Source organism: Neofelis nebulosa, chromosome 13 (assembly GCF_028018385.1).
Source record: "Neofelis nebulosa isolate mNeoNeb1 chromosome 13, mNeoNeb1.pri, whole genome shotgun sequence".
Taxonomy (NCBI): domain Eukaryota; kingdom Metazoa; phylum Chordata; class Mammalia; order Carnivora; family Felidae; genus Neofelis; species Neofelis nebulosa.
In genome coordinates, this window is record NC_080794.1 from 21,659,324 (window position 1) to 21,672,721 (window position 13,398).

At 63.5% G+C, this 13,398-nt stretch overlaps 4 non-coding genes across 4 annotated transcripts; all 4 read left to right on the plus strand.

Moving 5' to 3' along the window:
* Positions 1-905: 905 nt before the first annotated feature.
* LOC131494158 (5S ribosomal RNA) lies at positions 906-1,024 on the plus strand. Its single transcript, XR_009253223.1, has one exon. It is a non-coding gene; the product is annotated as a 5S ribosomal RNA (ribosomal RNA).
* Positions 1,025-2,148: 1,124 nt separating this feature from the next.
* On the plus strand, positions 2,149-2,267 carry LOC131494043 (5S ribosomal RNA). Its single transcript, XR_009253113.1, has one exon. It is a non-coding gene; the product is annotated as a 5S ribosomal RNA (ribosomal RNA).
* Positions 2,268-3,393: 1,126 nt separating this feature from the next.
* On the plus strand, positions 3,394-3,512 carry LOC131494044 (5S ribosomal RNA). Its single transcript, XR_009253114.1, has one exon. It is a non-coding gene; the product is annotated as a 5S ribosomal RNA (ribosomal RNA).
* A 1,121-nt stretch (positions 3,513-4,633) lies between these two features.
* LOC131494045 (5S ribosomal RNA) lies at positions 4,634-4,752 on the plus strand. The gene has a single exon (XR_009253115.1). It is a non-coding gene; the product is annotated as a 5S ribosomal RNA (ribosomal RNA).
* Positions 4,753-13,398: the final 8,646 nt, after the last annotated feature.

The following is a 13,398-nucleotide window of genomic DNA, read 5'->3' on the forward strand; positions in this document are numbered from 1 at the left end:
CCAAGCCCGCACACAACCCCCCCCCTCCCCCCCCACCCGGCACTTCACGAGGGGCACGCTCCCCGCTCCCCGCACCCGGCCAGATCCCACTGCACCGGCTGGAAGCCACGTCCCAGCTTTGCACCTTTCCTGAGACACCACCCACACCGGCACCCGCACCCGCACGGAGGGGTGGGGGGGGTGTGCGGTGAGGGCGGGACCGGAGGCTGGCGCCCGGGGACTGGAGGGTGGGGGCTGGGTGGGTGGATGCGAGAACCAGGAGCGGGCGGGCGGGGCCGCGAGACCCCAGACTCCCACTCCGCCACACGCCTGGGCTCCCTGGGTCCTGGACCTCTCCCCTCCCTCGAGCCCTCATCCCCAGGCAGGGTCCCTGGCATTTCGCGAGGCCCCGCTAGGGCAGCGGGCTCGGGCTGTTGATGTTCACTGGGGGCGCTGGCGCCTCCGGGGTGGGTATGCACCAGGTGGGGCAGACGGGAGGAGAAGGCCGGGTGGCTGGCTGCGCTCGCCCTGGGGCTGGGGAGGAGGCGTCGACACCCCGGCGGGGCGGGCCCCGGGAGGCACGGCCGGCCGGATGCCCCACGCTCGCTTCCACCCTCTTGCCAGCGAGTAGCCCGACCTGGTGCGGTGACGTGCGGTCCGGTGCGGTGCCGGATGGAAGCGGAGGCGGGCGTGGGGCCAAGCCGGGAGCGGCCTGCAAGAGTCCCGGGATCGGAGAACGCCGGGGCTTGCGCCTCAGCGCCTTGCCAGGGTCCTCTTGCGCGGCCTCCGCCACCCGCCCGGGGCCCGCGGCGGAGGGCGGCGGCAGGCAGGCAGGCAGGCAGGTGCGTGCACGGGTGAAGCGCCGCACCCGCTGGGCTGGGGACGCGTGGAGCAGGCTCTTGAGTCGCCCAGCGCCAGCCGCCCGCGTCTATGGCCATACCACCCTGAACGCGCCCGATCTCGTCTGATCTCGGAAGCTAAGCAGGGTCGGGCCTGGTTAGTACTTGGATGGGAGACCGCCTGGGAATACCGGGTGCTGTAGGCTTTTTCGCTTTTGGCCTTTGGCCTTTGGCCTCCTTGACCTCTCCTTTGGCGCCCGCCGCCCCTCCCCCCTCCCTCCCTGGGTCCCTCTCTCCCCAGGGAGCGCGGCTGCTGGGGCCAAACACATCCCAGCCACGGATCCCTCTGCCCCTCCCGGGCCAGCAAAGCAGCCTGGCCTGGCCTGGCCCGGCCCCGCCCCGCCCCGCCCCGCCACGCACCCCAAGCCCGCACACAACCCCCCCCCTCCCCCCCCACCCGGCACTTCACGAGGGGCACGCTCCCCGCTCCCCGCACCCGGCCAGATCCCACTGCACCGGCTGGAAGCCACGTCCCAGCTTTGCACCTTTCCTGAGACACCACCCACACCGGCACCCGCACCCGCACGGAGGGGTGGGGGGGGTGTGCGGTGAGGGCGGGACCGGAGGCTGGCGCCCGGGGACTGGAGGGTGGGGGCTGGGTGGGTGGATGCGAGAACCAGGAGCGGGCGGGCGGGGCCGCGAGACCCCAGACTCCCACTCCGCCACACGCCTGGGCTCCCTGGGTCCTGGACCTCTCCCCTCCCTCGAGCCCTCATCCCCAGGCAGGGTCCCTGGCATTTCGCGAGGCCCCGCTAGGGCAGCGGGCTCGGGCTGTTGATGTTCACTGGGGGCGCTGGCGCCTCCGGGGTGGGTATGCACCAGGTGGGGCAGACGGGAGGAGAAGGCCGGGTGGCTGGCTGCGCTCGCCCTGGGGCTGGGGAGGAGGCGCCGACACCCCGGCGGGGCGGGCCCCGGAAGGCACGGCCGGCCGGATGCCCCACGCTCGCTTCCACCCTCTTGCCAGTGAGTAGCCCGACCTGGTGCGGTGACGTGCGGTCCGGTGCGGTGCCGGATGGAAGCGGAGGCGGGCGTGGGGCCAAGCCGGGAGCGGCCTGCAAGAGTCCCGGGATCGGAGAACGCCGGGGCTTGCGCCTCAGCGCCTTGCCAGGGTCCTCTTGCGCGGCCTCCGCCACCCGCCCGGGGCCCGCGGCGGAGGGCGGCGGCAGGCAGGCAGGCAGGCAGGCAGGCGCGTGCACGGGTGAAGCGCCGCACCCGCTGGGCTGGGGACGCGTGGAGCAGGCTCTTGAGGCGCCCAGCGCCAGCCGCCCGCGTCTACGGCCATACCACCCTGAACGCGCCCGATCTCGTCTGATCTCGGAAGCTAAGCAGGGTCGGGCCTGGTTAGTACTTGGATGGGAGACCGCCTGGGAATACCGGGTGCTGTAGGCTTTTTCGCTTTTGGCCTTTGGCCTTTGGCCTCCTTGACCTCTCCTTTGGCGCCCGCCGCCCCTCCCCCCTCCCTCCCTGGGTCCCTCTCTCCCCAGGGAGCGCGGCTGCTGGGGCCAAACACATCCCAGCCACGGATCCCTCTGCCCCTCCCGGGCCAGCAAAGCAGCCTGGCCTGGCCTGGCCCGGCCCCGCCCCGCCCCGCCCCGCCACGCACCCCAAGCCCGCACACAACCCCCCCCCTCCCCCCCCACCCGGCACTTCACGAGGGGCACGCTCCCCGCTCCCCGCTCCCCGCACCCGGCCAGATCCCACTGCACCGGCTGGAAGCCACGTCCCAGCTTTGCACCTTTCCTGAGACACCACCCACACCGGCACCCGCACCCGCACGGAGGGGTGGGGGGGTGTGCGGTGAGGGCGGGACCGGAGGCTGGCGCCCGGGGACTGGAGGGTGGGGGTTGGGTGGGTGGATGCGAGAACCAGGAGCGGGCGGGCGGGGCCGCGAGACCCCAGACTCCCACTCCGCCACACGCCTGGGCTCCCTGGGTCCTGGACCTCTCCCCTCCCTCGAGCCCTCATCCCCAGGCAGGGTCCCTGGCATTTCGCGAGGCCCCGCTAGGGCAGCGGGCTCGGGCTGTTGATGTTCACTGGGCGCGCTGGCGCCTCCGGGGTGGGTATGCACCAGGTGGGGCAGACGGGAGGAGAAGGCCGGGTGGCTGGCTGCGCTCGCCCTGGGGCTGGGGAGGAGGCGCCGACACCCCGGCGGGGCGGGCCCCGGAAGGCACGGCCGGCCGGATGCCCCACGCTCGCTTCCACCCTCTTGCCAGTGAGTAGCCCGACCTGGTGCGGTGACGTGCGGTCCGGTGCGGTGCCGGATGGAAGCGGAGGCGGGCGTGGGGCCAAGCCGGGAGCGGCCTGCAAGAGTCCCGGGATCGGAGAACGCCGGGGCTTGCGCCTCAGCGCCTTGCCAGGGTCCTCTTGCGCGGCCTCCGCCACCCGCCCGGGGCCCGCGGCGGAGGGCGGCGGCAGGCAGGCAGGCAGGCAGGCGCGTGCACGGGTGAAGCGCCGCACCCGCTGGGCTGGGGACGCGTGGAGCAGGCTCTTGAGGCGCCCAGCGCCAGCCGCCCGCGTCTACGGCCATACCACCCTGAACGCGCCCGATCTCGTCTGATCTCGGAAGCTAAGCAGGGTCGGGCCTGGTTAGTACTTGGATGGGAGACCGCCTGGGAATACCGGGTGCTGTAGGCTTTTTCGCTTTTGGCCTTTGGCCTTTGGCCTCCTTGACCTCTCCTTTGGCGCCCGCCGCCCCTCCCCCCCTCCCTCCCTGGGTCCCTCTCTCCCCAGGGAGCGCGGCTGCTGGGGCCAAACACATCCCAGCCACGGATCCCTCTGCCCCTCCCGGGCCAGCAAAGCAGCCTGGCCTGGCCTGGCCCGGCCCCGCCCCGCCCCGCCCCGCCACGCACCCCAAGCCCGCACACAACCCCCCCGTCCCCCCCACCGGCACTTCACGAGGGGCACGCTCCCCGCTCCCCGCACCCGGCCAGATCCCACTGCACCGGCTGGAAGCCACGTCCCAGCTTTGCACCTTTCCTGAGACACCACCCACACCGGCACCCGCACCCGCACGGACGGGTGGGGGGGTGTGCGGTGAGGGCGGGACCGAAGGTTGGCGCCCGGGGACTGGAGGGTGGGGGCTGGGTGGGTGGATACGAGAACCCAGGAGCGGGCGGGCGGGGCGCGAGACCCCAGACTCCCACTCCCCCACACGCCTGGGCTCCCTGGGTCCTGGACCTGTCCCCTCCCTCGAGCCCTCATCCCCAGGCAGGGCCCCTGGCATTTCGCGAGGCCCCGCTAGGGCAGCGGGCTCGGGCTGTTGATGTTCACTGGGGGCGCTGGAGCCTCCGGGGTGGGTATGCACCAGGTGGGGCAGACGGGAGGAGAAGGCCGGGTGGCTGGCTGCGCTCGCCCTGGGGCTGGGGAGGAGGCGCCGACACCCCGGCGGGGCGGGCCCCGGAAGGCACGGCCGGCCGGATGCCCCACGCTCGCTTCCACCCTCTTGCCAGTGAGTAGCCCGACCTGGTGCGGTGACGTGCGGTCCGGTGCGGTGCCGGATGGAAGCGGAGGCGGGCGTGGGGCCAAGCCGGGAGCGGCCTGCAAGAGTCCCGGGATCGGAGAACGCCGGGGCTTGCGCCTCAGCGCCTTGCCAGGGTCCTCTTGCGCGGCCTCCACCACCCGCCCGGGGCCCGCGGCGGAGGGCGGCGGCAGGCAGGCAGGCAGGCAGGCAGGTGCGTGCACGGGTGAAGCGCCGCACCCGCTGGGCTGGGGACGCGTGGAGCAGGCTCTTGAGGCGCCCAGCGCCAGCCGCCCGCGTCTACGGCCATACCACCCTGAACGCGCCCGATCTCGTCTGATCTCGGAAGCTAAGCAGGGTCGGGCCTGGTTAGTACTTGGATGGGAGACCGCCTGGGAATACCGGGTGCTGTAGGCTTTTTCGCTTTTGGCCTTTGGCCTTTGGCCTCCTTGACCTCTCCTTTGGCGCCCGCCGCCCCTCCCCCCCTCCCTCCCTGGGTCCCTCTCTCCCCAGGGAGCGCGGCTGCTGGGGCCAAACACATCCCAGCCACGGATCCCTCTGCCCCTCCCGGGCCAGCAAAGCAGCCTGGCCTGGCCTGGCCCGGCCCCGCCCCGCCCCGCCCCGCCACGCACCCCAAGCCCGCACACAACCCCCCCGTCCCCCCCACCGGCACTTCACGAGGGGCACGCTCCCCGCTCCCCGCACCCGGCCAGATCCCACTGCACCGGCTGGAAGCCACGTCCCAGCTTTGCACCTTTCCTGAGACACCACCCACACCGGCACCCGCACCCGCACGGACGGGTGGGGGGGTGTGCGGTGAGGGCGGGACCGAAGGTTGGCGCCCGGGGACTGGAGGGTGGGGGCTGGGTGGGTGGATACGAGAACCCAGGAGCGGGCGGGCGGGGCGCGAGACCCCAGACTCCCACTCCCCCACACGCCTGGGCTCCCTGGGTCCTGGACCTGTCCCCTCCCTCGAGCCCTCATCCCCAGGCAGGGCCCCTGGCATTTCGCGAGGCCCCGCTAGGGCAGCGGGCTCGGGCTGTTGATGTTCACTGGGGGCGCTGGAGCCTCCGGGGTGGGTATGCACCAGGTGGGGCAGACGGGAGGAGAAGGCCGGGTGGCTGGCTGTGCTCGCCTTGGGGCTGGGGAGGAAGCGCCGACACCCCGGCGGGGCGGGCCCCGGAAGGCTCGGCCGGCTGGATGCCCCACGGTTGCTTCCACCCTCTTGCCAGTGAGTAGCCCGACGGCGGGACCGGGGGCTGGCACCTGAAGGCTTGAGGGTGGGTGCTGGTTGGGTGGATATGAGAACCCAGGCGACTGCGGGCCGGCGGCCCGGCGGCTGGGGCTGCGACACCCCAGACTCCTACTCCCCCACAGGCCTGTGCTCCCTGGGTCCTGGACCTCTTTCCTCCCTGGAGCCATCATCCCCATGCCGCTGGCGTTTCACGACGCCCAGCTAGGGTAGCGGGCTCGGGCTGGTGATGATCCCCAGAGGCGCTGGGCACTCGGCTGTGGGATTGCACCAGGTGGAGCAGTCCGGAGGGAAAGGCCAGGTGGCTGGATGCGCTGGCCCCAAGGCTGCGGAGGAAGCCCTTACAACCCGGCTGGGCGGGTCTGGAAGGCTCGACCGGCCTGATGACCCACGCTTGCCTCCACCCTCTTCCCACTGCGCAGCCCATCGTGGTGTGGTGCGGTGCGTTGTGGTACGGGCTGCGAGGGGCGGTGTTGTGCGGTGCGGGATGGAAGCGTTGGCTAGCGTTGGTCCAAGCAGGCAGCATCCTGCAAGAGTCCCGGGATTGGAGAACGACGGGGCTTGGGCCACAGAGCGTTGCCAGGGTCCTCTTGCGCGGCCTCCGCCTCCCTCCCGGGACCCGCGGCGGAGAGTGGAGGCAGGTAGGCAGGCAGGCTGGCAGGCAGGCTGGCAGGTGCATGGGGAAGCTCGGCAACCGCTGGGCTTGGGTGGCGTGGAGCAGGCTCTTGAGGCACCCAGCGGCAGCCGCTGGCGTCTTTGGCCATACGTGCATGAATGTGACCGACCCCTGTCTTCTCTCAGAAGCTGAGCGGGGTCGGCCTGGTTAGAACTTGGATGGGAGAGCGCCTGGGATTACCACGTGCCATTGGCTTTTGCCTTTGGCTTCCTTCACCTCTCCTTTGGCTCCTGCCGCATCTCCCCCCTCCCTGCCTGTGTCCCTCTCTCCCCAGGGAGGGCGGTGCCTGGGGCCAAACACACCCCACCCACTGCTCCTTAGGCCCCTCCCAGGCCAAGAAAGGAGCCAGGCCTAGTCAGGCCCCGCCCCGCCCCACCCTGACCCCGGACCCACACACCCCAGGCCACTTCACAAGGGGCCCGCTCCCAGCTCCCCGCACCCGGCCAAATCCCATTGCATCGGCTGGAACCCACCCACAGCTTTGCAACTTTCCTGACACACCACCCACACCGGCACCCGCTTGGAGGGGGGCAGCGGTGAGGGCTGGACCGGGGGCTGGCACCTGAGGGCTGGAGGGTGGGGGCTTGGTGGGTGGATAAGAGAACCCAGGAGACTGCGGGCGGGGCGACCGGGGCAGCGACACCCCAGACTCCGACTCCACCACAGGCCTGGGCTCCCTGGGTACTGGACCTCTTCCCTCCCTGGAGCTCTCATCCCCAGGCCCCTGTCGTTTCAAGACGCCCAGCTAGGGCAGCGGGCTCGGGCTGGTGATGTTCCCCGGGGGCGCTGGGCACTCCGCTGTGGGATTGCACCAGGTGGAGCAGTCGGGAGGGAAAGGCCGGGTGGCTGGATGCGCTGGCCCCAAGGCTGGGGAGGAGGCCCTTAGAACCCGGCTGGGCGGGCCCCGAAGGCTCGACCGGCCTGATGCCCCACGCTCGCTTCCACCCTCTTCCCACTGAGCAGCCCATCATGGTGTGGTGCGGTGCGGTGCGGTGCGGGATGGAAGCGGTGGCGGGCGTGGGGCCAAGCCGGCAGCATCCTGCAAGAGTCCCGGGATTGGAGAACGACGGGTCTTGGTCCATAGCGCGTTGCCATGGTCCTCTTGCGCGGCCTCCGCCACCCGCCCGGGGCCCGCGGCGGAGGATGGAGGCAGGCAGGCAGGCAGGCAAGCAAGCTGGCAAGCAGGCTGGCAGGTGCATGGGGGAAGCGCGGCAACCGCTGGGCTTGGGAGGCTTGGAGCAGGCTCTTCAGGCACCCAGCGGCAGCTGCTGGCGTCTATGGCCATACCAGCATGAATGCGATTGACCCCGTCTTCTCTCCGAAGCTAAGCAAGGTCGGGCCTGGTTAGCACTTGGATGGGTGACCGCCTGGGAATACCGAGTGCTGTAGGCTTTTGCCTTTGGCCTCCTTCACCTCTCCTTTGGCCCCCGCCGCCCCCGCCACTCCCACCCTGTGTCCCTCTCTCCCCAGGGAGCGCGGCTCCTTGGGCCAAACACACCCCAGCCACTGCTCCCTCGGCCCCTCCGGGGCCAGCAAAGCAGCCTGGCCTAGCCAGGCCCCGCCAGGCCACACCGCCCAGGCCCGCACACCCCAGGTCATTCACAAGAGGCACACTCCTTGCTCCCTGCACCCGTCCAAATCCCACTGCACCGGCTGGAACCCATACCCCAGCTTTGCACCTTTCCTGACACACCACCCACACCCACACCCACACGGAGGGGGGCAGCGGTGAGTGCTGGATCAGGGACTGGCGCCTGAGGGCTGAAGGGTGGGGGCTGGGTGGGTGGATATGAGAACCCAGGAGCCTGGGGGCGGGCGGGCGGCCGGGGCAGCGACACCCCAGACTCCGACTCCGCCACAGGCCTGGGCTCCCTGGGTCCTGGACCTCTTCCCTCCCTGGAGCCCTCATCCCCAGGGCCCCTGGCATTTCACGACGCCCAGCTCGGGCAGCGGGCTCGGGCTGGTGATGTTCCCCGTGGGCGCTGGGCTCTCCGCTGTGGGATTGCACCAGGTGGGGCAGTCGGGATGGAAGCGCCGGGTGGCTGGATTCGCTCGCCCTAAGGCTGCCGTGGAGTCCCTTAGAACCCGGCTGGGAGGGCCCGGAAGGCTCCACCGGCCTGATGTCCCACGCTCCCTGCCTGTTCCCGACTCCATCACTACACTTGATTGAAGCCAAATGATGAGCCTTTCTACTCAAGAAGGCCCACCTTGGATCCAGCCGCCACTGCCTTTTGTAACTCCTCTGTACGTTGCCCAAGAGACCAATAAGGAGCCATATAGGTAGCGACGACTCTATGTCCCTACTCAGCACAAAGAAGCTACAGAAGTTGAGACCTTCCACCTTCATCCATCTTCAAGGTTTCAAATTTGACATTTTTCAGGGAGGATATGATGAGGGAGCATAAGGCAGGCTGAGGGGTAAAGCACAAGCTAGCCCCTCCTCCCACCCTGGGTGGGATATGATTGTTATTCCTTGGACAGTCTTGACCACCTAAGTACAGAGAAAAGGGCCTTAAGCGCTTGTCATGGTAATGTGTGATGCTAAGGCAAATGAAAATTAAATTCCCTTACTGATTATAGCCCACTGACAATCCCTGAAACGGATAGAGTGACACCCCTCTAGGAGCTTAGCTGCTCGGTGATGGTGATGACCCTTTGCTAGGGGCAAAACACAACCTAAGCCTAACATTATCCCAACCTTGAAAACATTCCAGTCAACTTCATTTATTTCAACTGCCCCAAGGCATATGCTGGCAGTATTCCTCCAAGCTTATGCACCCGCCCATATACATTGAATGGGTGTCATGACTTGGGTTTTATTATGTGGTAATGAAGGCCATTTCCCTAGCCACACCTAGTCCCTCAAGGCGCTGAAAACTTGCTTCCAACACTGCTTAGAGACTTAGCCTATCCGTGACACCCTGCCAACCTGATGGTGTGTAATAATGAGTTACTCGTCAGGACCCCAGTGCAGATTTTCTTGCATGTAGGTTCTGTCCCCATCATTTAATAAAATCGCCTTTTTAGTATGAAAGACGTCTTCAGGAAATCTTTCTTTGTCTTGGGCTCTGGACCACCCCCACCATCACCCCCAATCTTCATCAGTTCATCAGCCTAACTCGAAACACTGGAGGATACAGATGCCTTCACCTTGCAGAGCAGACACTTCATCCATTGGCAATATTCTTCAGGATCTGCTACGTGCTGGACCGAGCCCACTCAAGGACTGGTGCAGCAAAGCCATTCTCCAAATACCTGAGAGTTGGCCGCAAGTTAGAATCTGTTAACTAGGTGTCACTACTGGCTTCAAAGGACAGGACAACAAAAGCCAGTGCCAGGAACTTTTCACCCCTTTCTGGAGAAACACTGCAGTAGGTTTCCCTTGGTCCTAGCCCACACATGGTTCTTACACATGGTTCTTGGTGCTGGCGCCACAGTGCATTTGCCAGGCGGAGAGTTGGGCAGGAGGCCGGCGGGTTCTTGAAGGCGGTAGGAGCCCGCAGGCGCTGTGGAGGGCGAGGGAGGTGCTCTTCTGAGCATCCGGCTTCTCCTTTGCTACAAGTCTTCCACCTACAAGGATGTCGCCCTGGGGCCCCTGTTTCTCCGAAGACCGTCCCGTTTGAGGCAGGTGAGTTCTGGTGGACCCAGCGCCGCTCGGACTCCCGCAGAGGCCACAGTGCCAGCCGTGAGAGGCCGGGTGGCTCGGGGAGCCCTGGTTCTGCTCACTTGGGGGACAGCAATTGGCCACCCTCGGGAGGAAGGCCGTCCTGTCCGTGTGGACGCCCGCAGGCTCACGTGAGTCAGTCGTGGTGGCTGCTCTGTGGCGGTGGGGTGTGCGTGGGGGCGCCTCCCGTGGCAGTGCTGGCTTAACCGCTCGGCAGGCAGTAAGGGCCCTTCTCACTGCAGGTAGTGGCTTCTGGGGGGTTCTCCGGGTGCCCGCCTCAGCCGCGGCTGTCGTGTGAGGAGTGTGCCGCCCGCCCTCACAGAGGCTGTCGGAGACCTTCCCGCATTGTCCGTTCCCTGACCCTGCACAGGCTGCACACGTTCTGTCCCCCGAGGCGGCTGCCACGAACAAAGGCCGCCTTAGGCCCTTGCGTCCTGTGGGCCAGGCCCTAGAGAGTGTGGTGAGCTGGCGAAACCCTATAGAATTTGGGAAGTTGACGAGAAGAAGGGGAGAGTGTCCTTTGTTCCCTGGGTCAGTGTTTCTCAGACTCGGTGGTGTCGGGACACTTGGACATCAGGGGATTATTGAGGGCCCCAGAGAACCTTCGTGTGTGGGGGTTGTGTCTCTGGATCTCTACTGTGGTGAGGTTAAACCGAGAATTGAAGCGGGCGCCTGGGTGGCTCTCTGTGTTAAGGGTCCGACTCTGGCTCAGGTGGTGATCTCACAGTTGATGGTTTAGAGCCCCATGCGGGGCTCTGTGCTGCCAGCTGCCAGCCTGGACTTGTCTCAGACTCTCTGTGTCCCTCTCCCTCTGCCCCTCCCCTCACGTGCCCTGTGCCTCTCTCTCAAAAACAAACATTAAGGAGACGAAACCAAATCCGAGCATCTCAGATGTGATGAATTCACTTAAAGACAATAAATTAGAACAGATTAATGTACTCATACCTTTCGTGCAAAATATACGTACGTTTTCAGAACAACACTGTGTAGAAGCGTGGCATTGGCATTGGCATTGGCATTGGCTTAGTGCAAGATCTTTATTCTTCCAGCTGCTTCTGCATTCAGTGTCTTGTGGCCAATGATGTTTAGGAAGGCGTTGTGGACTCCCCCAGAGGAACAGCTGGAGGCGACTAGGGTGTGGCGGTAGCTCCTCTGGCTTCTGGATGCCCTTTCCTGACTCCGCACTCAGATGGGTGGGGCTTCCTTGCTTCTCTTGGGGGTTAGCTGCCCGCACAGAGCGGCCTAGTTGTGTGGCACGCGGTGGACGTTTGGAACATCCTAGGCCACTACTTTCAGCTGATCTTCCATATTTTTCACTCAGCGAACACATTCTTGGAACCACCACCTGGATGAAGAAATGGAACCTTACCGTGCTTCCTACCTCCTACTGACTCCCACCGAACGTCCCCCAAAGGCAACCATGGTCTTGACTTTCACCAGCGATTGCTTTGGCCTGTTCTTCGCCTCATGTTGAGCCAACCCTTGAGCGCTGTGTGTGCTCAATGCACCTGCTTTCCTTGTGTGGCTCTGTTGGTCCTCCCCTGCTGTCGAAGGCCCAGTGTGTGAGCACAGCACGGTTTATTGTTTCTGCTGTGGCTGCTCCGGTTTGTGCAGAGGCTGCCTGCAGATCCACATGCATCGTATTGGGTAGCCTTGGAAGAGCAGGGCGTGAGTGGTGGCACGTGTCTATTCCCCACGAGCAACAGCGTGCGGGAGCTCAGGGCTGGCCGATGCCTGGTATTGCCTCTTCTCGTGTGTTAGCTGGTTGCTGGGGCTCAGGTGCTGGGAGGTATGGTGTGTTCGTGGGACACGCCCCTGTGTGTGTCTTGGCCAGTTACATGTTTCTTTTGTGAAATAATTGCCTTTTGGAAGCCACTTTGTATTAGGTTGTGTGTTTTGGTTTTTGTTGATTTGAATGAGTTCTTTCTATGTGTGGAATACATCTGTGAACGGCAGAGCTTTTCACATTCTAGTGTGTGTCTGCCTTACGTTCTCTGTGTTGCCTTGTGGTAGGTTTCTTTGGTTTCTATCCAATAACCATTTGTATGTTTCTTGCCTTGGATTGGCTAGGGCCTCCAGTACTGTGTTGAAGGGAAGTGGTGAGAGTAGGTGTCCTTGTCTCCTTCCAGATACGAGAGAGAAGGGTTTCATAATTTTCTGTATACTTAATATTTTTAAAGTTTCTTCCTTTCTTTATTGATTTAGAGAGCATGCATGGGAAGGGGAGTGCGAGGGGGGAAAGAGAGTGGATCCCAAGCAGACTCCGCACTGTCAGCACAGAGTCTGATGCCAGGGTTGAAGTCATGAACCGTGAGATCATGGCCTGAGCTGAAATCAAGAGTCAGACGCTTCACCGATTAGAAGCCACTCAGGTGCCCCAAAGAGTTCAGTATTTTACCAGTACATATGACACTTGCCGTGGCGTCACTCGTAGATAGTTGTGTCAAAACATGAAAATTCTCCTCTATTTTTAGTTTGCTCTGATTTTTTAACAATCGTCAAAGAAATAATAATACTAAATTTTCTGAAATGTGTTTTGTGCATCTTTGGGGACAAGTGATTTGTGTAATGTTGTGGTTTAACTTAAAACAACTTTTGCCTTCTAGATTAATCCAAACCTGATGTCTATGCATTCTCTTTGCACTGGATTCCATTTGTAAATAGTGTGCTTTAGATTCTTGCATGTGTATTCAAGAGAGACGTGGGTGTTCCCTTGCACCCTCTTGTGCCGTCCTTGCTGGGGTTTGGGTTTAAGGTCGTGCTGGCCTCCTAAAACAACGTAGGAAGAAGCACTCCTTGTGCTTTCCCAGAAGAGTTTTTGTGTGTGTTCTTTACTTTTGGGAAGAAGTACTAGGCCAACAGCTGGTGTAGGGTTTTCCTTGTGAGAAGGGTTTTCATTGCAGATTCCTTTCTTAAGTGGAAATAGGATTTTTCTGATTTCCCATATCTTCTTGTGTCTATTTAGATAAGGCATTTTGTTTTCTAGGAGTTTGCTCTGACCTCCCAAACTTTCCAAGGAGTAAGTGTCAACTGGTTTCTAATATCCCTCCTATCTGCAGCATCTGGTGTGATATTTGCTTTAGAACTTCTTGATATTGGTACTTTGTGCTTTGTTTCTTTTTCATAGAACCAACTTGGGCTTTTTTGATTTCTGTCATTTACTATTTGTTTCCTGCAGCACTGATTTCTGCCCTTTTGTTTTCCATCTACTTGGTGATTGTTTGCTGTCCCATCTGGTAGTTCTTGAACTAAATCCTTCATTTGATTTTTAGCCTTTGTTCCTTTCCAGTATGTGTATTGTATTTACTTGCTTATTAGTGTGTTGATTCATTTCAGAAGGAGAGCATGAGCAGGGCAGAGGGTCAGAGGGAGAGAGAGAGAGAGAGAGAGAGAGAGAAAGAGAGAGAGTCTCGAGCAGGCTCCTCACTCCGTGTGGAGCCAGGCTGGGGATCGATCTTGTGGCCGTGGGAT